We start from the raw sequence: 23,840 nt of genomic DNA on the forward strand, positions 1-23,840 counted from the left end.
CACACAAACACAAACACACACAGTTAGTTCCCACAGTGCTGTGTCACAATGCAGCAGTGGGCTTAAAATGTGATTAAACAACATAACATTTTGAGTCATCTTTCATCCTTCATCAGGATCAGAGGCCAAATATCCTCAGCCCTCCTATTCCACTCATTTCTCTCACGCACACACGTCATAATCACGTACTGTATGTATCGAAACAAGATATTCATAGATATTCATAGATTTTTTTTAACTTGAAGTTGTTTGTGTTTTTGTTATTATTCTGAGAAGTGTGTTTGTTTTTTTGAAGAAACCATGACTTTTGCTGAATCGCTGGGGGGATGCAGTGGGATCTGTCAGAACAAATGGACTCAGAGGGAGTAATTCAGTGCTTGTGTGTCTCAGATAGAAAGAGAGAATGACAATCACTCACAGAGATGCTGGACAGTCTAGTTCGCCCTCCACTGTAACAGTCGGCTGCCTGTGGCGCAAAGATATCCTGGAGCTCCTCGGCCCAACTGCGGCTGTTTACCATGCAGCCCCTTCCTCCTGTCTGGTGCTGTGTGTCACCTCCACAGTCCTCCCACCAATGGCCTGTTGTGGCCTTTCTCATGAATACCTCGCCCTCCTCTTCCTCATCCATGTCCACATCGTAATCCTCCATAAAGACACACTGTATGGAGAGGGTGGAGCAAATGCCAGGGTTGGGGGAGGGACTAAGGGCCCTGGCTGGGAATATGAGACTGAAGATATTCAGAGGCGGGACACAGATCTCGGAATGAAATCAAACGCTTGAGTGCTGGCTGTGTTAATCTCTTTAATCTCCATGGTATCTTTATGTTTACTGGGATCAAGCAAACAAATGAGATTAATATAATTGCAGCATGGACTTAAACATGAAATTATAGCAATATTCATAATATTCATCATGTAGATGCTATTCCTACTCTGATTTCTCTGTCTCTGGTCATGCTTTTTTAATTTAGTCTGTAAGAACATTAGTCAAAAAACTAATTCTATCAAACTTGCTGAACCACAAACGCATAGCGTGGTCTTCCATCCTAACGTCCAATCACTGGTCGAATAAAAAGCCAAATCATATATCGCACATGCTGTACAGGACTCACCTGCTTTGTAGAGTGCAAAACATTTCTTAAGATTCTTGAAATAAAAATTCAAAAGCAGAAATCATTACAAAACAGATATTAGCACAGTGTTGCATAAAAGGACAATTGCTTCTCCCAAGCTGGACAAAGACTGTACGATGACTCCCAAAGGGTGCATTTCAGGATCTTACAATCCTCCACAGAATCGTGGTTATTCCTGATCTCAGTGCTCCATAGTTCTAGCTGACTAACCTCCCAGAACTGTAGTAAACGAAAAAATACAGTCACGCACCCTTGCTCTCGAAGTCCAGCATCACAGCGTTCTGTTGTCACGTGTGGCTAAGTTTCAGTGATGCATGTAGATGTGTGTGTGTGTGTGTGTGTGTGTGTGTGTGTGTGTGTCCATGGTCACATGGTGCAAAGAGGAGAAAGCACCATGTGGAAATATATAGGAACAGACAGAATGGGGTGTGCACGCTGTATGAGTGTAGAGGAATTCATTTTTATAAGATCATATCTTGTAAGATGCCTACCATTGAATTATTTCGTCGCACAATTAGGTACACACACACGGGCCATGCCAAGAGGTTTAAGCACCATGGCACAAAAGAGGAATAATATTTGCACTACAGATGAATCACGAATGAAAAAGTGCTAAACATGTTTATTGAATGCTCAGTATCGCCGGCCCCTGAAAGAAAGCAGGACGGACAGAAGCTTTTAAATTCACAAGAAATACATTTTAAACCTAAAAATAAAATCCCATTCCATACCATTCTGGGTTACATGTGTTTAGGGAGTTTTCTTCCAAGTCAAATTGAAGAATTGTTTTTGCCTGTTGAGAGTGGAAACCAGGGCACAGGTGACAAATATTGAAGCCTGGATGTGGGTTTGCGTGAGCCTGAGGTCCAGATTTGTAGCCAGCTGGAGCCAGCATGTACTTCTGGTCATCCGCAAGTTTGACAGCCTTGGTGTTTGAAAAGTATGGAGCAAAGTGGAGCTGGTAGTAAGGAACATATGGACTCATTGGGCCTTGATAGCTGCTACTGCTGGGTTTTGTTGTTTTAGCAGTAGGAGCAACGGCGGTTGTTGGCTTTGACGTACATGGCGGTTTTGAAGTGGGAACTGTGTCACCTGGCTTAACAGTTGGAGGCAGAGTAGTTTGCATTGGTTCCTTTGGATTTTGTGGGTATGGAATGTTGGATAAGTGGGTAGTAGTAAATGGGGAATCCTGGCATCTGTTGGTAATAAGGGTAATAGGGGTAGTACGGATATGTAGGAGGGAGGTTTCTCTGTAGATGGCTTGGTAGTTAGGGTGGTTGTGTCAGGGGCTTGTGCCGGAGTTAATATAAACTGACATACAAGGTTAGTTGTGTTACAATACCCATGCCCAGCTGTGATTCAGCAGCTCTGGGCTCCATGGCTTTCAACGTTTTCTTGCTTTGCCCACAGTGCAGAGAACAATCCGAGCTCCTCCATGCTGCTTCATCAGCCATGTTGTCCGCCAGCTGTGGTGTCTGCTGCAACATCACTTTAGGAAATAAGAAGTCCAGATACAAAGTTAATGCTGGTCATTTCCCTTGGTTTGAGTACAATGTACGCATGCACTGATATATCAAATTATCAGATAACTGGACAGCAAAATCTTACCTTTGCCATCTGAGTGATCCGAGTTCACATGCAGCATCAAATACATCCCAACTTTCTTATTTTTCAAAATAGGCTCGTTCGAGATGAGCCTAGTCCTGCGGGGAATCGATCACCGGCGATCGGCGCACAATGCATGCCGGTTAGATTTTTGTCCGACTTGATCCCAACTTGCTCTGACATCATGAACACGTGGGCAACAATAACCTCACGAGAGTGAGGCGGCTGCAGTTGCTCTCCAAAGACTGCATGACCAAGGGCATGATGGGAAATGCCTGGCTGTCGCAGGATCAAAGAGCTGATTCGCTCTTAGATTTGACAACAAACACCATGTTTTGTAGAAAATCTTAATTTTATGTGTAATTGTAATATTTAATGCTCGCTTGTTGGCTATTAGTCGCATGTTCTGCGACGAAGGTTTAATCTAAAAACATGTCTTGTGTGATTGATAACAATAAAGATTATTTATAACACATATCAAAGCGAGCAGCAAAGTGTTTCACAGGCAGACATCAAAAGTACAAAAGATAGCAGACAATACACACACATTTCCACATAAATATACACTTACAAACACATATAAATAAATCCGAACTAAGTCTGCAAACTACAAGTAGCCTACAGATTGGATCTAACAGGATGTAACTGTTTCTTTGACTTCCTGTATATTCTTTGAAGGTGGATGAAAGCTGTCCAACTTGACCGCAGTGTTTTGTCATTACTATTTGCTCACTTCCTCTTCAGTATTCACAATCGCCACTAGAAGCTGCTAAAGGACATACTAAATAAACCAATGATTCCAATACAGTTACTAAGATCAAATGATTCATCATCTGTAAGTAGAATTAAATGACCCCAACTTCTACTACTCTGGAGTTCAAGAATTGAAATAAACACTGTGCAACATTTAATCGAAACTAGCTGGTGGTCAAAATCATAGCTGCTAAACATCAGTATACATTATTACAAAATGGAAAGAATACAACACCAAAACAAACCTTAAAGAGAAGGCCGAAACCCAAGGACCAGACAAGGAGGTCCTTAATCAGAGAGGCAATGAAGAGTCCAAAGATGACCGGTAAAGAGCTGGAAAAGTCCACAGGGAGAAATTTAGTTTCGGTTCATTTGGTTGTTGTAAAAATATAGAAAAGCTACAGAGCGCTTAAAATATCAATGCCAGCTAGTGACATAAAGTATAACACAGTGCAGAAGGGTCGGTGGACTGTCACTACACAAGTCCTGTTTCCCGAATGGAGCATTTCTTCAGTTAATGCGCTATACCACCTTCTGCATAACAGTATTATGTTGATCAAATTGGTCAAATTCTGCATCATATTCCCCAAAACTAGTCTTGTTGAGCGGCAACGTTATAATAATATGACAATATATGATAAGTCTTGTCTTTGATTTGAATTCCGTTCTATAATATATTGTATAAATGGGCCACGTTTACGCATATTTCTGTGCCATAAAATCCTACACAGTATGTAACAAAATAATTATTGTATTAAGTGCGTTGTTCACCTGCAGTGGAAATGTTGACTTTGACAAGTCTACTAAGATCAGGTTGTGTTCGTAAATTGTATCCCAAAATAAATGAACATGTATATCCCATCGTCTTGTGTCCTACACATGTTTAGTGAATATTAATAATTAAAATGTAGACTAAAAGTATCCTCAAGTTTAGGTGAAAGTGAAAGACAACACATAACAAAGTGAAGAACTTTGATTATGATGTGTCTGCTACTTTACTTTTTTTTTCTTTTTCTATTGAGTCCAGTCTGCATAAAGCTGCTAATATTGAGTGTAATGAGTTACTCCCCATTACATAGAATTTATTATTTTGTAACTCAAAGATTGTGCGTCTTATTAACCATTATTTTACATTTTCTTCTCTTGCTGGATGCAAAACGTGTGTATGAGGTTGTCACATATTTTACATTTATCAATTTGTTTGTAACTCGAGTGTCTAAAGCATTATTTTTCATTTTCTACCACCTCTACCACCTAAACTGCCTCCTTTCGATGGATGAAAAAGGCGAGTATGAGCTTTTCAATATAAACTAGTGAAAACAGTATATTATACAATACGTTATCGTCTAATCTGAAATTAACAATCTTCCTTCATCTGCCTCAACCACCTGAGTTACTGGCACTCATCATGGACAGAAAATGTGTGTGTGTCTGACTTGTGAAAAAAGTGACTTAAGATAAATTGTAATATAAAGACAAAGGAAACAATGTGCTGCCATGAGATTGCTTAAACTAGCTACATACTGTTTATCAATGCAATATCACTTATTCAGAAATGCAAGGATTTGTCCGTCCTATTTATTTATTGTTCTCTAATCTTATCTCACTCCACCACCTGAGTATGAGCTTCTGACTGAGAAATAAAGTGACCAAATATAAATATGTAAAGAGAAGGTAATGTTTGCTATTGTGTGAATGAGTAACAGTATATTCTACACCCATTTATACATATAAGATCACTAATTTATTCATTCTAAGATTTCAAGATTCAAACTCTTCCTAACTTAACCATATTTACTCTTTTCACAGAGACTCAAAGTTCCTGCAGTATATCTAGAGCTTCCTTTACGGCAAAGGAGAAAGGTTTATTCCTGACCAGGTCAGATGGATGACAGTCCACAAGATGGACGCCTGTGTTTTGAGTAAGTAAGCTGCACATTAAAGGAATAGCTTTTCATTTTGAGAAACACACATACACTTTCTGGTTGACAGATGAGAATATCGATACCACTCTGTAAATATGTAGCTGGAACCAACAGTCTGTTAGCATGAAGATCAGAGATGAGAAAACAGGCTGGCTCTGCACAAAGGAAACAGAATCCAGCAGATCTGAAGTTCACTAATTAATGTTATATCTCGTTTGTTTAATCTGCACAAAAACTCAATTGTTAAAATTGTAATTGTCTTAAACTAAGATTAACTAGGCTAAGCTAACTGGCGGCTACCCTGCAGACATGAGTGGCATCGTCACATCTAATTAGCATATTTTTAAATTGTTGAACTGCTCCTTTTAAGATTACAAAAGTGGCATTATCGACAAAGTGGTGACAAGCTAAAGTTCACATGCTAATCTTACAGCCACATCTAATCAAAAAGCTCAATTTCGTGAAAAGTAAAGCCCTTCATCCTCACAAACCAATGGAACTCCTCAAAGCAGTGGTTCTCAAACTTTCTGTCACGCCCCACTTTGGAGGAAGAAAAATGTTCATGCCCCACCTCCCCAACAAAATGGTCCATGTTGAACTTTTATTGAAATAACATTTTGTAACTCCTGCATCTGTGCTTTTTCAAATAGAATAAAGAAAATTGCAATAACTTTCAAGTAAACCAGATTGCTCCATCAGACAAAAACAAATACAATGTGCAAGCGCTTTGTTAGAACAATGCAAATAAAGTTCAATCTGTGCAAAAAAAAAAATAACTATTTGGCAAAAAATAGCTTATTGTGGCTGCAATTCACCTGTTTTGCACTGAATATCTTTTCAAGATAATAAAGTGCAACCTGTGAAAAACTAAACAAGTTCAAATATGTGTCACACATACCAGGAGCATTTCATTTTAAATATGAGCTTTAAAATGTAGCAGTCTAAAAGTAAAATAGCTGTGATTTAACTGCACGTGGGACTGTTGGGACTGTTAGTACACTGGCTGTGGTCACTACAGTGAACAGTGTGATGAGAGAGCACGTGAGCCCGTGTTGCTGTACTTTATCTCCTTGGAGCAGAGGCTGCATTTAGCATACCCTGCCTTATCAATATATTTAAAATACTGCGACAGCGGGAAGCTGTACTCACGTCTGTTTAGACCTCCACCTTTATCCAGGCCCAGCTCCACTCACATCTCAGCCCTGCACTACACAACCAGCCTCCTCTCCCTGAAGCTCTTTCACCTCATCAGTATCTGGGCCTTTCATTCTACTTTGAGTTAAAAACAAACAACCTGCCAGCAGATCCGCCATTGTTCGGGTTTAACGTTAACGAGTGAACTAAAGCGGAACTCGGGGGGGGGGGGGGGGGGGGGCTTCATCACGTTACGTTTCTTCCCTCCTAAATCGTGATAATGACGAGGAGCGCCCCCCACAGTTTCAGAACCACTGCCTTAAAGCAAGTGTAACAATACAACATAGTCCATCTACTCGGGAGTAGTAGCAGGGTCAACAGTACAAATGAACACAACAGGGTCACTTTGTTATTTAAAAGCATTTATTGGAACAGTTTGGGCAGACTAGCCAGAATTAGGGGGATAATGGACAAATTGAAAAGGTTCTTGAGGATGTGATTGAAATTGTTGTGGCGGTGAGGGATCAGTTTTCCTTGTGGTTGATGTCATTGGACAGAGATAGCGTGGCAGAATTTTAGAGGAAAAAGGGTGATATGGAGAAGGAAACGGCACATATGCAAACTGCGGTGGCTGAGATTTGGTCTTTTGGCTTGTCACTTCTGACTTCGGAGATATTGGAAATAGGGAGGCAGAAAAGGATATTGAGGAGGAAATGACATGTATGGAATATGCTGTGGCTGAGGTTTAGCCGTGGTTGTAGCTGGTTTTGCAGTCGCTTGCAGAGGCCAAGAGCCGTGCCAAGGAAAGGAATGGTAGAAAGGGTAAGGCAACATCGAGGGAGGAGCTGTGGCTGCTGGCTTTGCAGTGGCAGTTGGTGCAGCTGTTGTGGCTGGAACAGGGTGAGGAAAAGAAGAATAATAAGGATGGAAGAAAGGGGGGTATAGTGGAAGTTTAGGCATTTGTGGTTTCTTTGCAGCTCTTGCAGTAGCCTCTGGTACCGATGGGTAATTAGCATAGGGTGGAAAGTCATAAGATTGAGGAATTACGGGAAGTGAATAACGTTGGTTATTCGGCAAGTGGGGCACCAGCGGCACCTGCGGCACATGCCGGGGCGGCGACTGGAGCACCTGCGGCACATCCCGGGGCGGCGACTGGAGCACCAGCGGCACCTGCGGCACATGCCGGGGCGGCGACTGGAGCACCAGCGGCACCTGCGGCACATGCCGGGGCGGCGACTGGAGCACCAGCGGCACCTGCGGCACATGCCGGGGCGGCGACTGGAGCACCAGCGGCACCTGCGGCACATCCCGGGGCGGCGACTGGAGCACCAGCGGCACCTGCGGCACATGCTGGGGCGGCGACTGGAGCACCAGCGGCACCTGCGGCACATGCTGGGGCAGCACCTGCTGCACCTGCATCTGCTGAGGCGGCAACTGGGGCATCACATAGGGAGGCATCACATAGGGAGGCATCACATAGGGAGGCATCACATAGGGGGGCACCACAGGGTATGATGGAGGGTACCAGGGATGCTGAGGTTGTGGGTTTTGTGGGGCAGCAGTAGTAGGGGCAGGTGCGGCAGGTTTACGACACCAGAGTGAGACTGGAATCCCCTGCCAATGCAATGGGAGCACATAACTTCCACCCTTGGAGAAGAAAACAAAAATCAGAACCCAAGGTAACAAACTAGTTCAGGTTACACTTTCACAGTAAACTAATTTTTCATTATTCTACAAGCCTATATTTGCTGTCAATTAATTTAGTCAAAATCAGAAAATAGTTGACCAATACAAACCAGCATATACACAGACACTATTTAAATTTAAAGACAAAAAAAAGATATATACATTTTTTAAATGCCTGGATTAGCCACCGATAGTCAACTTCCTGCACCGTTCTGGCAGAACTACTGGCATCAAACAGCATTACCTCTTGAACCATGTTGCAGCCATCATAGGGAACCAATAGGACGAGCACAAGAGAGTTGCTCAGCATGCTGTAGCCACATGAATAAGGGACATGGGACAGAGGCATTGGAGATGTATTTTCTGTGGGGAACAAAGGGTTTTTTGCAATCAGCAATAAAGCCCAATTGTAGTGTTTCAACAGATATTATAGCGAATTAATCTGATCACTTTACCTTGTTCCACTGCAAACTGCGAAACTCCTGGTCCCACTGCGCTGAACTTCATCTTGTCCCCACCACACTGCAGAGAGGGAGACATGAGCCTCCAGGCCGCTTCTCTGGAACTGGCATCCTGCACTTGACCTTCTGACCAGCCTGAATGAGATTACATTTTATTTTTTTTTTGAATTTTGCAGGAACTGTAAACAGAGTACTTTAAAACGTTTTGCAGTCCAGTCAACAAATAGAAATGTAACCGAACTTTCATTCAATACAGTAAGGATCTCAAAGATGTTTACCTGTAAAGTCCGCTTGATAAGCAGCTGCATGCTCCGTAGAAGAGTTTGAGGACGGCTTCTTGGTTTCGTCAATGACTTGTGACTCAAGGCCTGAGCCTTTCTTAAAGACTCTCCCGAACACAATTTTCCCCTCTTGGACACCTATCGTTTTGGATGAGTCAGCTTCTTTTCGCCCTTCTCGTCTTCCTGTTTTCTTCAGTCGATAACAGTCTATTGTTTGCACCAAACAACACATCAAAAGAATGGCTGCAGCTAAGTAAACCGCAGCGCTTTTCCTTCTTCCTTTACACATCATTCTGTTACACGTGACTTCTGGAAATGCTAAGAACTGACAACTTCTGCTTCGCTGCAGCTATTTGTTCTGTGATATTCTCTACGAAAACCAATCAAACTCTGCGAAATTGATTGCTCTCTAATCACCTGCCATTGGTTCCACCTGGGAAATGTCACTGCCACAGGTCACGAGACAAGAAGGTGGGAGGGATGACCTGGTCATCATTTAACCCACATGGCCAACTGAGGGAGAAAAGAAGCACAACCACTCTGCCATCTTTTGGATGAATTTTGTTAAAGCATGCGTCACTGAAAAAAGCACATTACTTTACAGAGGATTCTAGCTTCCTCTGCAGATGAAGTTTGCCTTGTTGACATGGCGCTGAACATGTTCAAATTCCCATTTTTTTCCTGAGTACATGTCCATTCTTGGCTTACAAAACAATTCCTTTCGTAGTCACGTCGCACTATCTTATAGGTCAAGACTGAATTTTAAAGCTTCACCAAGTAATGCTTATGTAAATAATAATGGTGACTGTCAGTTTGTTAGGCATTAAAACATTTTTTGAAAGGTTTTGTAAAGTAATGTGCTTTTTCACTCCCTGTTTAAAATCCCTCTTTTACACACACTCTCCATCCGCCTCTACATTCAGTGACGCATGCTTTAACACAATTTATCCAAAAGATGGCAGAGTGGTTGTGCTTCTTTTCTCCCTCAGTTGGCCATGTGGGTTAAATAATAACCTGGGGTACTTCTCAAGTCTCTTAATTGCATTCCCGTTTCCCTCACTTGCGTCCAAGGAAACCATGATAGGAGAGAGGGAACGAGGAAATATGTTTTAAGAGACATGAGACGTCCTTTCCTCAGTTGCATCACGTGAAGCGACGTCTGTTTCTGATGATGGAGGATCAGCTGATCACAGCTGGATCAGCTGTCAGTCAGCTTTAACAGCTGGAGAGACTTTTGAGAAGTTTGTGTCTGTTCACATGATCACTGTACTTAATAATAGTAACTAATAATACTAATAACTAATAATGACACACAGTAATCATCACTGTAGAGGTGTTGTCTCTCTGTAGTCTGTTAACAAACTGTGTTCTGTTTATAAGCACAGGGTCGATTTCTACCGGCGGAATGCGATCGTCTTATTTATGAATTATTTGCGTCTGTACGTTTTGAAATTGTGACTGTGGCGTCATTATTAAATAACCCAGAATATGATAATTGTTTCTCTTAAATGATAAAACTCGTCAAACACTCAGGAATGATGTAAAAAGTGTTTTGTCTCTCCAGCTCTCTCTGACTTTCATTGTTTCCATAATAAAGTTATTGAGGGAAAGTTCAGATCATGAAAACACAAATCTTTCTAATAAATGAAGAAAGTTGTTTGTGGTCGTTTTGTTGTTCAGTCTACAATGAACATATATTTAAACCAGACGGTGAATCAGAAACCTAATCAAATATAAACGAGAGTTTATTCTGTGATCTGTCTTCACTTTGGTGTTAAACTCCAGTCAGTCAGTCCGATCGGCTGCAGTGTCCAATCACATAACTGATGAACAATGAGGGGGCGTGTCGGCCGTTAAAAGACTTCCTGGAAGTCTGTTCTCGTGGTTCCTCGCTTGTGGTTCCTCGGAGATCTCTCCTCCATCCTCGCTCCTCTGAGCTAAATAAGAGCTTTGGGACGGCCGTCAATATGGCGGCACAGAACAACTTCCGGTTCAAGCGAGGAGCGAGGAAACGATAATTAAGAGGGTCCTTCTCAAGTCTTTTAGGCCAAATCCCAATGTCCCCCCTAAACCCTAAGCCCTGACCCTCAAGGACTTAATTGATGTCGCCTGGTAAATGGTTAGAGACTGTGAGGGCTTGATATGGTGGAAATAGGAATGGGACAGCACTTTGCTGCAACATATCACGTTACCATGAAAACTACAAAACATATATGTATAATTGTGGGTATTTATTTTATATTTTGTACTCCCTGATTTGAACGTCTTCCAGGCTCTTTCCTCACAAGATGAGAGATCATTTTATATAATCTAGTTACTCGTTTTTGTCAAAACAGCTTCAATGACAAAATCAAATATTTGATGAATAAATAAATAAATATCTTCTGATTTCATGTTTATTGTTTGTTCCATCTTTAACCCTTAATGTTTCTGAGTAAATTGAATATGACAGGCTGAACACACATGAGCCGTCCTCTTTGTTTCCGTCTCCATGTGCCGCCATATTGACAGCCGTCCCAAAGCTCTTATTTAGCTTGGAGGAGCGAGGAGCGAGGAGAGAGGAGGGATCTCTGAGGAGCCATGAGCGAGGACCCAGGAGAACAGCCTTCCAGGGAGTGTTTTAATGGCCCACACGCCCCCTCATTGTTCATCAGTCATGTGATTGTACGCTGCAGCCGATCGTACTGATACAATTTTTTACAACATGTAAACAGTGAAGACTGATCACAGATTAAACTCGAGCTTTATATTTGATACGTTTTGTGATAAATGTTCATTGTAGTCTGAACAACAAAAGGACCACAAACAACTTTCTTCATTTATTAGAAAGATTTGTGTCTTCATGATCTGACATTTCCCTCAATAACTTTTATTATGAATACAATTAAAGTCAGAGAGAGCTGGAGAGATAAAAAACCTCTCTCTCTCTATATATATATATATATATATATGTATAGAGAGAGAGAGAGCTGAGAGGCGAAACACTTTTTACATCATTTATCATCATTTCACGTGAGGCTGATCATTCCTGAGTGTCTGGTTTGATGAGTTATATCATTTAAGAGAAACCATAATCGTATTCTGGGTTAATTAATAATGACGTCACAATCTGAATTTCAAAACGTACCGATGCAAATAATTCATAAATAAGATGATCTCATTCCGCCGATAGAAATCGATCCTGCGCTTATAAACAGAACACAGAACAGTTTGTTAACATACTACAGAGAGAAAACACCTCTACAGTGATGACTGTGTGTCTTTATTAGTTATTAGTATTATTAGTTACTATTATTAAGTACAGTGATCATGTGAACAGACACAAACTTATCAAAAGTCTCTCCAGCTGTTAAAGCTGACTGACAGCTGATCCAGCTGTGATCAGCTGATCCTCCGTCATCAGAAACAGACGTCGCTTCACGTGACGCAGCTGAGGAAAGGACGTCTCATGTCACTTAAAACATATTTCCTCGTTCATCTCTCCTCACATGGTTTCCTCCATGGATCCCTGGTGGGAGGGACTAAGACGCAAGGAAAGGACGCAAGTGAGGGAAATGGGGATGCAATTAAGAGACTTGGGATGTACCCCAGGTCATCCCTCCCACCTTCTTGTCTTGTGACCTGTGGTAATGACATTTCCCAGGTGGAACCAATGGCAGGTGATTAGAGAGCAATCAATTTCGCAGAGTTTGATTGGTTTTCGTAGAGAATATCACAGAACAAATAGCTGCAGCAAAGCAGAAGTTGTCAGTTCGTAGCATTTCCAGAAGTCACGTGTAACAGAATGATGAGTAAAGGAAGAAGGAAAAGCGGTGTGGTTTACTTAGCTGCAGCCATTCTCTTGATGTGTTGTTTGGGGCAAACAATAGACTGTTATCGACTGAAGAAAACAGGAAGACGAGATGGGCGAAATGAAGCTGACTCATCCAAAACGATAGGTGTCCAAGAGGGGAAAATTGTGTTCGGGAGAGTCTTTAAGAAAGGCTCAGGCCTTGAGTCACAAGTCATTGATGGAACCAAGAAGCCGTCCTCAAACTCTTCTATGGAGCATGCAGCTGCTTATCAAGCGGACTTTACAGGTAAACATCTTTGAGATCCTTACTGTATTGAATGAAAGTTTGGTTCGGTTACATTTCTATTTGTTGACTGGACTGCAAAACGTTTTAAAGTACTCAGTTTACAGTTCCTGCAAAATTAAAAAAAATGAAATAAAATAAAATGTAATCTCATTCAGGCTGGTCAGAAGGTCAAGTGCAGGATGCCAGTTCCAGAGAAGCGGCCTGGAGGCTCATGTCTCCCTCTCTGCAGTGTGGTGGGGACAAGATGAAGTTCAGTGCAGTGGGACCAGGAGTTTCGCAGTTTGCAGTGGAACAAGGTAAAGTGATCAGATTAATTCGCTACAATATCTGTTTTAACACTACAATTGGGCTTTATTGCTGATTGCAAAAACCCTTTGTTCCCCACAGAAAACACATCTCCAATGCCTCTGTCCCAAGTCCCTTACTCATGTGGCTACAGCATGCTGAGGAACTCTCTTGTGCTCGTCATGTTGGTTCCCTATGATGGCTGCAACATGGTTCAAGAGGTAATGCTGTTTGATGCCAAACTGGTGCAGGAAGTTGACTATCGGTGGCTAATCCAGGCATTTAAAAAAATATATATATCTTTTTTTGTCTTTAAATAGTGTGTATATGCTGGTTTGGATTGGGCAACTATTTTCTGATTTTGACTAAATTAATTGACAGCAAATATAGCCATGTAGACTAATCAATAATGAAAATGTGTTTACTGTGAAAGTGTAACCTGACCTAGTTTGTTACCTTGGGTTCTGATTTTTGTTTTCTTCTCAAAGGGTGGAAGTTATGTGCTCCCATTGCATTGGCAGGGGATTCCAGTCTCACTCTGGTGTCGTAAACCTGGCGCACCTGCCCCTACTACTGCTGCCCTACAAAACCCACAACCTCAGCATCCCTGGTACCCTCCATCATACCCTGTGGCGCCCCCCCAGGTGGTGCCTCCCTATGTGATGCCTCCCTATGTGGTGCCGCAGATGCAGGTGCCGCCCCAGCATGTGCCGCAGGTGCCGCTGGTGCTCCAGTTGCCGCCCCAGCATGTGCCACATGTGCCGCAGGTACCGCTGGTGCTCCAGTCGCCGCCCCAGCATGTGCCCCAGCATGTGCCCCAGCATGTGCCCCAGCATGTGCCCCAGCATGTGCCGCAGGTGCCGCTGGTGCTCCAGTCGCCGCCCCGGCATGTGGCCCAGCATGTGCCGCAGGTGCCGCTGGTGCTCCAGTCGCCGCCCCAGCAGGTGCTCCAGTCGCCGCCCCGGCATGTGGCCCAGCATGTGCCGCAGGTGCCGCTGGTGCTCCAGTCGCCGCCCCGGCATGTGCCGCAGGTGCCGCTGGTGCTCCAGTCGCCGGCCCAGCATGTGCCGCAGGTGCCGCTGGTGCTCCAGTCGCCGCCCCGGCATGTGCCCCAGCATGTGCTCCAGTCGCCGCCCCGGCATGTGCCGCATGTGCCGCAGGTGCCGCTGGTGCTCCAGTCGCTGCCCCAGCATGTGCCGCAGGTGCCGCTGGTGCTCCAGTCGCCGCCCCGGCACGTGCCGCAGGTGCCACTGGTGCTCCAGTCGCCGCCCCGGCATGTGGCCCAGCATGTGCCGCAGGTGCCGCTGGTGCTCCAGTCGCCGCCCCGGCATGTGCCCCAGCATGTGCTCCAGTCGCCGCCCCGGCATGTGCCGCATGTGCCGCAGGTGCCGCTGGTGCTCCAGTCGCTGCCCCAGCATGTGCCGCAGGTGCCGCTGGTGCTCCAGTCGCCGCCCCGGCACGTGCCGCATGTGCCGCAGGTGCCACTGGTGCTCCAGTCGCCGCCCTGGCAGGTGCCGCTGGTGCTCCAGTCGCCGCCCCGGCATGTGCCGCAGGTGCCGCTGGTGCCCCAGTTGCCGAATAACCAACATTATTCACTTCCCGTAATTCCTCAATCTTATGACTTTCCACCCTATGCTAATTACCCATCGGTATCAGAGGCTACTGCAAGAGCTGCAAAGAAACCACAAATGCCTAAACTTCCACTATACCCCCCTTTCTTCCATCCTTATTATTCTTATTTTCCTCACCCTGTTCCAGCCACAACAGCTGCACCAACTGCCACTGCAAAGCCAGCAGCCACAGCTCCTCCCTCGATGTTGCCTTACCCTTTCTACCATTCCTTTCCTTGGCACGGCTCTTGGCCTCTGCAAGCGACTGCAAAACCAGCTACAACCACGGCTAAACCTCAGCCACAGCATATTCCATACATGTCATTTCCTCCTCAATATCCTTTTCTGCCTCCCTATTTCCAATATCCAGCTCAGAAGTGACGAGCCAAAAGACCAACTCTCAGCCACTGCAGTTTGCATATGTGCCGTTTCCTTCTCCATATCACCCTTTTTCCTCAAATTCTGCCACGTATCTCTCTCCAATGACATCAACCACAAGGAAAACTGATCCCTCACCGCCACAACAATTTCAATCACATCCTCAAGAACCCTTTCAATTTGTCCGTTATCCCCCTAATTCTGGCTAGTCTGCCCAACTGTTTCAATAAATATTTTAAATAACAAAGTGACCCTGTTGTGTTCATTTGTACTGTTGACCCTGCTACTACCCCTGAGTAGATGGACTATGTTGTTATTGTTACACTTGCTTTAAGGAGTTCCATTAGGTTTGTGAGGATGAAGTGAACAGTCCATAACTATGAAGGGCTTTACTTTTGACGAAATTGAGCTTTTTGATAAGATGGGAAAGTTTTGTTAACGGTCTCCTAAAAATGTACACTATTGTCATCTTTAACAGATTATCTACTTAAGAAGATTCATGTTAACCAAACATCAGTGAGGGTAAAGTGTGACATAACACAGGATCATTTTTACATGTCCCCTTTTTTAATTTAATTTGACTAAACTCTACGTCAAAGCAGTGAAGTGTAGAAAGTCTGTAGCTGAAGGTGGTTGAGTATGTTGAGTGCTGTGGTGCTGGAGCTTCCTTGCATCTCATTGTTTGTGTGGTCTGGTTGACGTCCACTCTCGGTGGCTCCCGGAAGGCCAAAGACCCGGGAAGAGTTCTGCCCTGTGATATCAAAAACAAGTCAGGAATGTGGATCCTTCTCTTGGTCTGCTGTCAGTGTCTCCAAGACTTCAGTTGATGTGTTGGCCTACAGCAGGTGTCACCAACCTTTTTGAAACTGAGAGCTACTTCAAGGATACTGAGCAGTACGAAGGGCTACTTGTTTGATACAAACTTCATGAATAACAAACTTGCACAGATCACCTTTTAATAATGTGAAGAGACTGATCACATGTTAATTATTTCTCACAATGATTTTGTATTTTGTTCAAAATCGCACGTTATATTTTTGTAAAAATTATAATTTCTAAAATTAGGAAATTAACTGTCATATCTTCACATCATGACTCGTTTGTACTAACTACCTCCGTAACATTTTTGAACAAATAATGAACTCTGTCCCGTGTTTATACAAATTATCAGTTATGGAGAATAAAAAAAAACTCTTTCACATGTTTAAATGAATCCTATTACATTAGTACTAATCACCACATTTTGGGAAATCTGGGTCAACTTTGCATTGCGCAATGAAGCCTGCATGCCGGCCTGTAGTCTGTAGTCACCAGCTTTTTTTGGGGTACCTTTTTCTCCACGAAGAAACTAGTAAAAAGTTGTCTATAGCCGAGGGGGGGATCCAACCCTCCGAGGCACGCGAGCGTCTTTGGTCGCCTGCGTTCAAACCTCTAGTCTGGGCCTTTTCGATCGTACTGCGTTGCCTCGCCTCTACCCCCGCCACCTACGAGTTGTTGCCCCGCGGCCTGTTCCAAGGACTGACGGACCTGATGACGGTGTGCGATCGCGGCGGGGGCGGTGCGTCAGGTGCCAACGGGAAGCGCCCGCCATTCGAAACCTGAAAACCTAGTGCGGTGCGGTGGCCTCTTCCTTTTAAAATCTACATGAATGCAAGCGTTATTGATTCAAAAAGAACAGAAACTACAATTTTTAGACTGAGCTCCATGGGGACCTAGTGCTATTTTTAGAACATGCCTTCCGGGCGACTCACATGGTCCCTGCAGGCGGCCAGGTGCCCGCGGGCACCGTGTTGGCTACCTCTGGCTTACAGACTTAATTCATGTCTGATTAAATTAATCAGCGTCACAAGTTATTTGAGTCTAGAAAACATGTGTAGTCTTAATTTTTGACACTATTGAAGCAGTGGGACATTGTTAAAGAAGGTAGCTGTAAGATTAGCATGTGAAAGTTAGCTTGTCACCACTTTGTCGATAATGCCACTTTTGTAATCTTAAAAGGAGCAGTTCAACAATTTAAAAATATGCTAATTAGATGTTAAGATGCCACTCATGTCTGTAGGGTAGCCGCCAGTTAGCTTCGCCTAGTTAATCTTAGTTTAAGACAATTACAATTTGAACAGTTGAGTTTTTGTGCAGATTAAACAAACAAGATATAACATTAATTAGTGAACTTCAGATCTGCTGGATTCTGTTTCCTTTGTGCAGAGCCAGCCTGTTTTCCCATCTCTGATCTTCATGCTAACAGACTGTTGGTTGCAGCTACATATTTACAGAGTGGTATCAATATTATCTGTCAACCAGAAAGCGTCTGTGCGTTTCTCAAAATGAAAAACAATTCCTTTAATGTGCAGTTTACTTACTCAAAACACAGGCGTCCATCTTGTGGACTGTCATCCATCTGACCTGGTCAGGTATAAACCTTTCTTCTTTGCCGTAAAGGAAGCTCTAGATATACTGCAGGAACTTTGAGTCTCTGTGAAAAGAGTAAAAATGGTTAAGTTAGGAAGACGAAAAAATCTTAGAATGAATAAATGAGTTATCCAGTGCTATGCATTTGAGTTTGAAATTTATTTCTAAATTTTGCAAAATATCAAGAGAAAAACAAACGGGTACTAATGCCAAAATTAGATCAGTAATGTTTCAGTGGATTTGGAGAGAATAAAACAAAACAATCTCACCTCAAGGTCCATTTATTAATTCAATTCAATTTATTTTTGTATAGCCCAAAATCAGATTACAAATTTGCCTCAGCGGGCTTTACAATATGTACACATTTGACATCCTCTTGTCACGGAACCCTCACATCGGAACAGGAAAAACTCCCCCAAAAAAAACCTTTAACGGGGAAAAAAAGAGGAAGAGACCTGTGGGAGAGCAATAGAGGAGGGATCCCTCTCCCAGGATGGACAGAAGTGCAATAGACGTCATGTGTAGAACAGGATAACAGAATTACAACACATTCAATGTAATTACAGCACATTCAATGTATGACAGAACCACAGCAGGAGGCAAGACCAGGTCCAGGTATAACCCAGATACACAGGAACCTGTGAGGCGAGAAAGTACAGACACTCTGGTGAAGAAGAAAGGTCAATAATGTGCATTAATTGTATCGGTAATATGAAATAGTAATGTGAGTAATAATAAAAGTGATATTAGCAGTTGGAGTCAGCAGGGCCATGGTAGGAGGAAGGACCAGGGTCCAGATGAAACCATGCTCCATGGAAAGCTGTGAGGAGAGAAAGCACAAGGACTCCGGGGAAGAAACAAAGTCAAGAATGTGCATTTATGGTATCGGTAATAGGGTTAATAATAAAGATAGTATTAGGTGTCAGCAGGGCCATGGCGGGTGGAAGGACCAGCGTCCAAAACTGCGATCCATGGGAACCTGTGAGGCGAGAAAGCACAAAGACTCCGGGGAACAAGTAAAGTTAGTAATGAGCATTAATGGGACATCAATTCATACAGACAGAGATGAAGAAGAGGAGAGAGGAGCTCAGTGTATCCTAGGAAGTCCCCCTGTAGTCTAAGCCTATACCAGCTTGTCTAAGGGCTGGTCCAAGGCAAACCTGAGCCAGCCCTAACTATAAGCACGATCAAAAAGGAAAGTCTTAAGCCTACTCTTAAATGTGGTGAGTGTGTCTGCCCCCCGGACAGAAACGGGAAGCTGGTTCCACAAAAGAGGTGCGTGATGACTGAAGGCTCTGGCTCCCATCCTACTTTTTAAGACTCTAGGAACCACAAGTAACCCTGAATTAATGGAGCGCAGCTCTCTAGTAGGGCAGTATGGTACTATAAGCTAAGATATGATGGTGCCTGACCAGTTCAGGCTTTGTAGGCAAGTAAAAGGATTTTAAATTATATTCTAGATTTTACGGGGAGCCAGTGCAGAGAAGCTAATACAGGAGTAATATGATCTCTTTTCATAGTTCTTGTTATTACAAGAGCTGCAGCATTCTGAATCAGCTGGAGCGATTTAAGAGACTTATTAGAGCAGCCTGAAAATAAGGAATTGCAGTAATCTAGTCTAGAGGTAACAAATGCATGAACTAATTTCTCTGCATCGCTTTGAGACAGGATGTGCTTGATTTTTTAAATATTATGTATAGGTGAAAAAGGCAGTCCTAGAAATTAGTTTTATCTGAGAGTTAAAAGACAAATCCTGATCAAAGATAACTCAGAGATTCTTTACGATGCTGCTGGATGCCAGCGCAATGCCATCTAGAGAAACTATATCATTAGATAACTGATTTCGGAGGTGTTCTGGGCCTAGTAGAATAACTTCAGTTTTGTCTGAGTTTAACATCAGGAAGTTGCAGGTCATCCAGGTTTTTATGACCTTAAGACATGCTTGCAGTTTAGCAAGCTGGTTGGTTTCTTCTGGTTTGATCGATATATATAATTGAGTATCATCTGCACAACAATGAAAGTTTAAAGAGTGTTTTCTGATAATATTGCCTAAAGGAAGCATATATAAGGTGAACAAGACTGGTCCAAGCACAGAACCTTGTGGAACTCCATAACTAACGTTGGTCCTCATCGAGGCTTCATCGTTTACATATACAAACTGAGATCGATCCGATAAATAGGACTTAAACCAGTTTAGTGTGGTTCCTTTGATGCCAATTAAATGTTCTAGTCTCTGTATTAGGATTTAATGATCAATGGTGTCGAACGCAGCACTAAGGTCTAACAAGACAAGAATAGAGACAAGTCCTTTGTCTGATGCAATGAGAAGGTCATTAGTTATTTTTACCAGAGCTGTCTCTGTGCAATGATGCTTTCTAAATCCTGACTGAAAATCCTCAAATAAACTATTGTTACATAGAAAGTCACACAACTGATTCGCAACTGCTTTCTCACGGATCTTAGAGAGGAAGGGAAGGTTAGAGATCGGTCTATAGTTGGCCAACACCTCTGGATCGAGAGTGGGCTTCTTAAGAAGAGGTGTAATTACAGCTACTTTGAAGGACTGTGGTACATGGCCTGTTAGTAAAGACAGGTTGATCATAACTAGTAAAGATGTGCTAATTAATGGTAGCACTTCTTTAAGCAGTCTAGTCGGTATAGGGTCTAAGAGACAGGTAGAAGGTTTAGACGTAGAAATTGTTGAAGTCAATTTGTTAAGGTCGATGGGAGTAAAGCCATCTAAAGATATTAGATGTTCTAGAGCAGGGGTTACTAATTGGCGGACCGCGGTCCGGATCCGGACCCAGGACCTAAAACCGATTGACAATTGATAATTATTAAATTTTGACGGAGCGCTTCTATTTTAACCGGCGCAGCTTTTCCAGCATTTACGGCACATGTTCAGCGGTGCAGGAAACACGCCGACCAATGCGTAGTAAATCACGTCACGTGACGCAGCTCAGCCAATCAAATATGGGTATTCTGACAAGTTTCCTGATTCGAGTAAGATGTACACACATGACACAGGGAGGAGAGACGAGGAAAGACATAGCAGAGCAGGACAAATATATTGTGTAATGTAAAAGTTAAATCACAGGACTTTCCCCAAAATGAGAAAGATTGCCAGAGAGACCAGAGTCTGTAACCAAGAATGGACTGACTCGTAAAGGCGAATTCTTCCCACGGACAGCTTAAAATCTGTCTATTTGGAGCAAACGTACCCACTCACGTCTGACATGAAGACAAAACTTAAACCTAAGAGCCCAATATGATCAGAATTGTGACAAATTCACTGACCAACAATGTCAACAGAGAGAATAAAGCTGGAACAAGTGGTTTATTAACCACACAAAGTACCTGCACACTAATTTCTTTTTAGAAGATGAGAAAAATATAGACTTTGATTGACATCACTTCACCCTGAATTACCTGAATTTAAAGCTGCAGGGCAATTCAATGAAATAATTTTTTCTAAAATGATTTACTTTATTTTAAAATGCACATTTTTCAAAAGATTTGTTATGTCAGTTATTCTTTAATCCAGCCCTTATTTTACTTGAAATAAGAACATTTATTTATAATCCATCCAGTTAAATTTGAAAACCGAGAATAATTCTTAAAATAGACGTGTACTTTATTTATTTGATTGTGTATTCACAGACGTTAACACTAGACTTCTTGAATATATATATATATATATATATATATATATATATATATATATATATATATATATATATATATATATATATATTCATATATATAGCACTAAATAGTGCAAGTTAGATATTATTGTAATGTTCCAGACCTTTGCACGAGGAGATTCTCAATCTGGACCTTTTGGAAATGTAATTGAATACCCCTGATCTAGAGCTTCCTTTACATTAAAGAGGAAAGGTTTATTCCTGACCAGGTCAGGTTGATGACAGGCCACAAGATGGACGCCTGTGTTTTGAGTAAGTAAGCTGCACATTAAAGGAATAGTTTCTCATTTTGCGAAACGCACAGACGCTTTCTGGTTGACAGATGAGAATATCGATACCACTCTGTAAATATGTAGCTGGAACCAACAGTCTGTTAGCATGAAGATCAGAGATGGGAAAACAGGCTGGCTCTGCACAAAGGAAACAGAATCCAGCAGATCTGAAGTTCACTAATTAATGTTATATCTTGTTTGTTTAATCTGCACAAAAACTCAACTGTTCAAATTGTAATCGTCTTAAACTAAACTAAGATTAATTAGGCTAAGCTAACTGGCGGCTACCCTACAGACATGAGTGGCATCTTCAATTCTAATTAGCATATTTTTCAGTTGTTGAACTGCTCCTTTAAGATTACAAAAGTGGCATTCGTGACAAGCTAACTTTCACGTGCTAATCTTACAGCTACCTTCAACAATGTTCCACTGCTTCAATAGTGTCAAAAATTAAGACTACACATGTTTTCTCAACTCAAATAACTTGTTCCGCTACAGATTAAGTCAGACAAACCTAATGGAACTCCTTAAAGCAAGTGTAACAACAACATAGTCCATCTACTCAGGGGTAGTAGCAGGGTCAACAGTACAAATGAACACAACAGGGTCACTTTGTTATTTAAAGCATTTATTGGAACAGTTTGGGCAGACTAGCCAGAATTAGGGGGATAACGGACAAATTGAAAGGGTTCTTGAGGATGTGATTGAAATTGTTGTGGCGGTGAGGGATCAGTTTTCCTTGTGGTTGAGGTCATTGGAGAGAGATAGCGTGGCAGAATTTGAGAGGAAAAAGGGTGATATGGAGAAGGAAACGGCATATATGCAAACTGCGATTTGGTCTTTTGGCTCGTCACTTCTGACTTCGGGGATGGATATTGGAAATAGGGAGGCAGAAAAGGATATTGAGGAGGAAATGACATGTATGGAATATGCTGTGGCTGAGGTTTAGCAGTGGTTGTAGCTGGTTTTGCAGTCGCTTGCAGAGGCCAAGAGCCGTGCCAAGGAAAGGAATGGTAGAAAGGGTAAGGCAACATCGGGGGAGGAGCTGTGGCTGCTGGCTTTGCAGTGGCAGTTGGTGCAGCTGTTGTGGCTGGAACAGGGTGAGGAAAATAAGAATAATAAGGATGGAAGAAAGGGGGGTATAGTGGAAGTTTAGGCATTTGTAGTTTCTTTGCAGCTGTTGCAGTAGCCTCTGGTACCGATGGGTAATTAGCATAGGGTGGAAAGTCATAAGATTGAGGAATTACGGGAAGTGAATAATGTTGGTTATTCGGCAACTGGGGCACCTGCGGCACATGATGGGGGGGCGGCGACTGTGGCACCTGCATCACCTGCTGGGTCGGCAACTGAAGCGCCAGCGGCACCTGCGGCACATTCTGGGGCGGCAACTGAAGCGCCAGCGGCACCTGCGGCACATTCTGGGGCGGCAACTGAAGCGCCAGCGGCACCTGCGGCACATTCTGGGGAGGCATTTGGGGCGGCACCTTCTGGGGCAGCACCTGCTGCATCTGCATCTGCTGAGGCGGCAACTGGGGCACCACATAGGGAGGCATCACAGGGTATGATGGAGGGTACCAGGGATGCTGAGGTTGTGGGTTTTGTGGGGCAGCAGTAGTAGGGGCAGGTGCGCCAGGTTTACGACACCAGAGTGAGACTGGAATCCCCTGCCAATACATTGGGAGCACATAACTTCCACCCTTTGAGAAGAAAACAAAAATCAGAACCCAAGGTAACAAACTAGTTCAGGTTACACTTTCACAGTAAACTAATTTTTCATTATTCTACAAGCCTATATTTGCTGTCAATTAATTTAGTCAAAATCAGAAAATAGTTGACCAATACAAACCAGCATATACACAGACACTATTTAAATTTAAAGACAAAAAAAAGATATATACATTTTTTAAATGCCTGGATTAGCCACCGATAGTCAACTTCCTGCACCGTTCTGGCAGAACAACTGGCATCAAATAGCATTACCTCTTGAACCATGTTGCAGCCATCATAGGGAACCAACATGACGAGCACAAGGGAGTTGCTCAGCATGCTGTAGCCACATGAGTAAGGGACATGGGACAGAGGCATTGGAGATGTATTTTCTGTGGGGAACAAAGGGTTTTCTGCA

This window comes from Anarhichas minor, unplaced genomic scaffold (assembly GCF_050575085.1).
Source record: "Anarhichas minor isolate MPS153535 unplaced genomic scaffold, ASM5057508v1 ptg000024l, whole genome shotgun sequence".
Classification (NCBI taxonomy): Eukaryota; Metazoa; Chordata; class Actinopteri; order Perciformes; family Anarhichadidae; genus Anarhichas; species Anarhichas minor.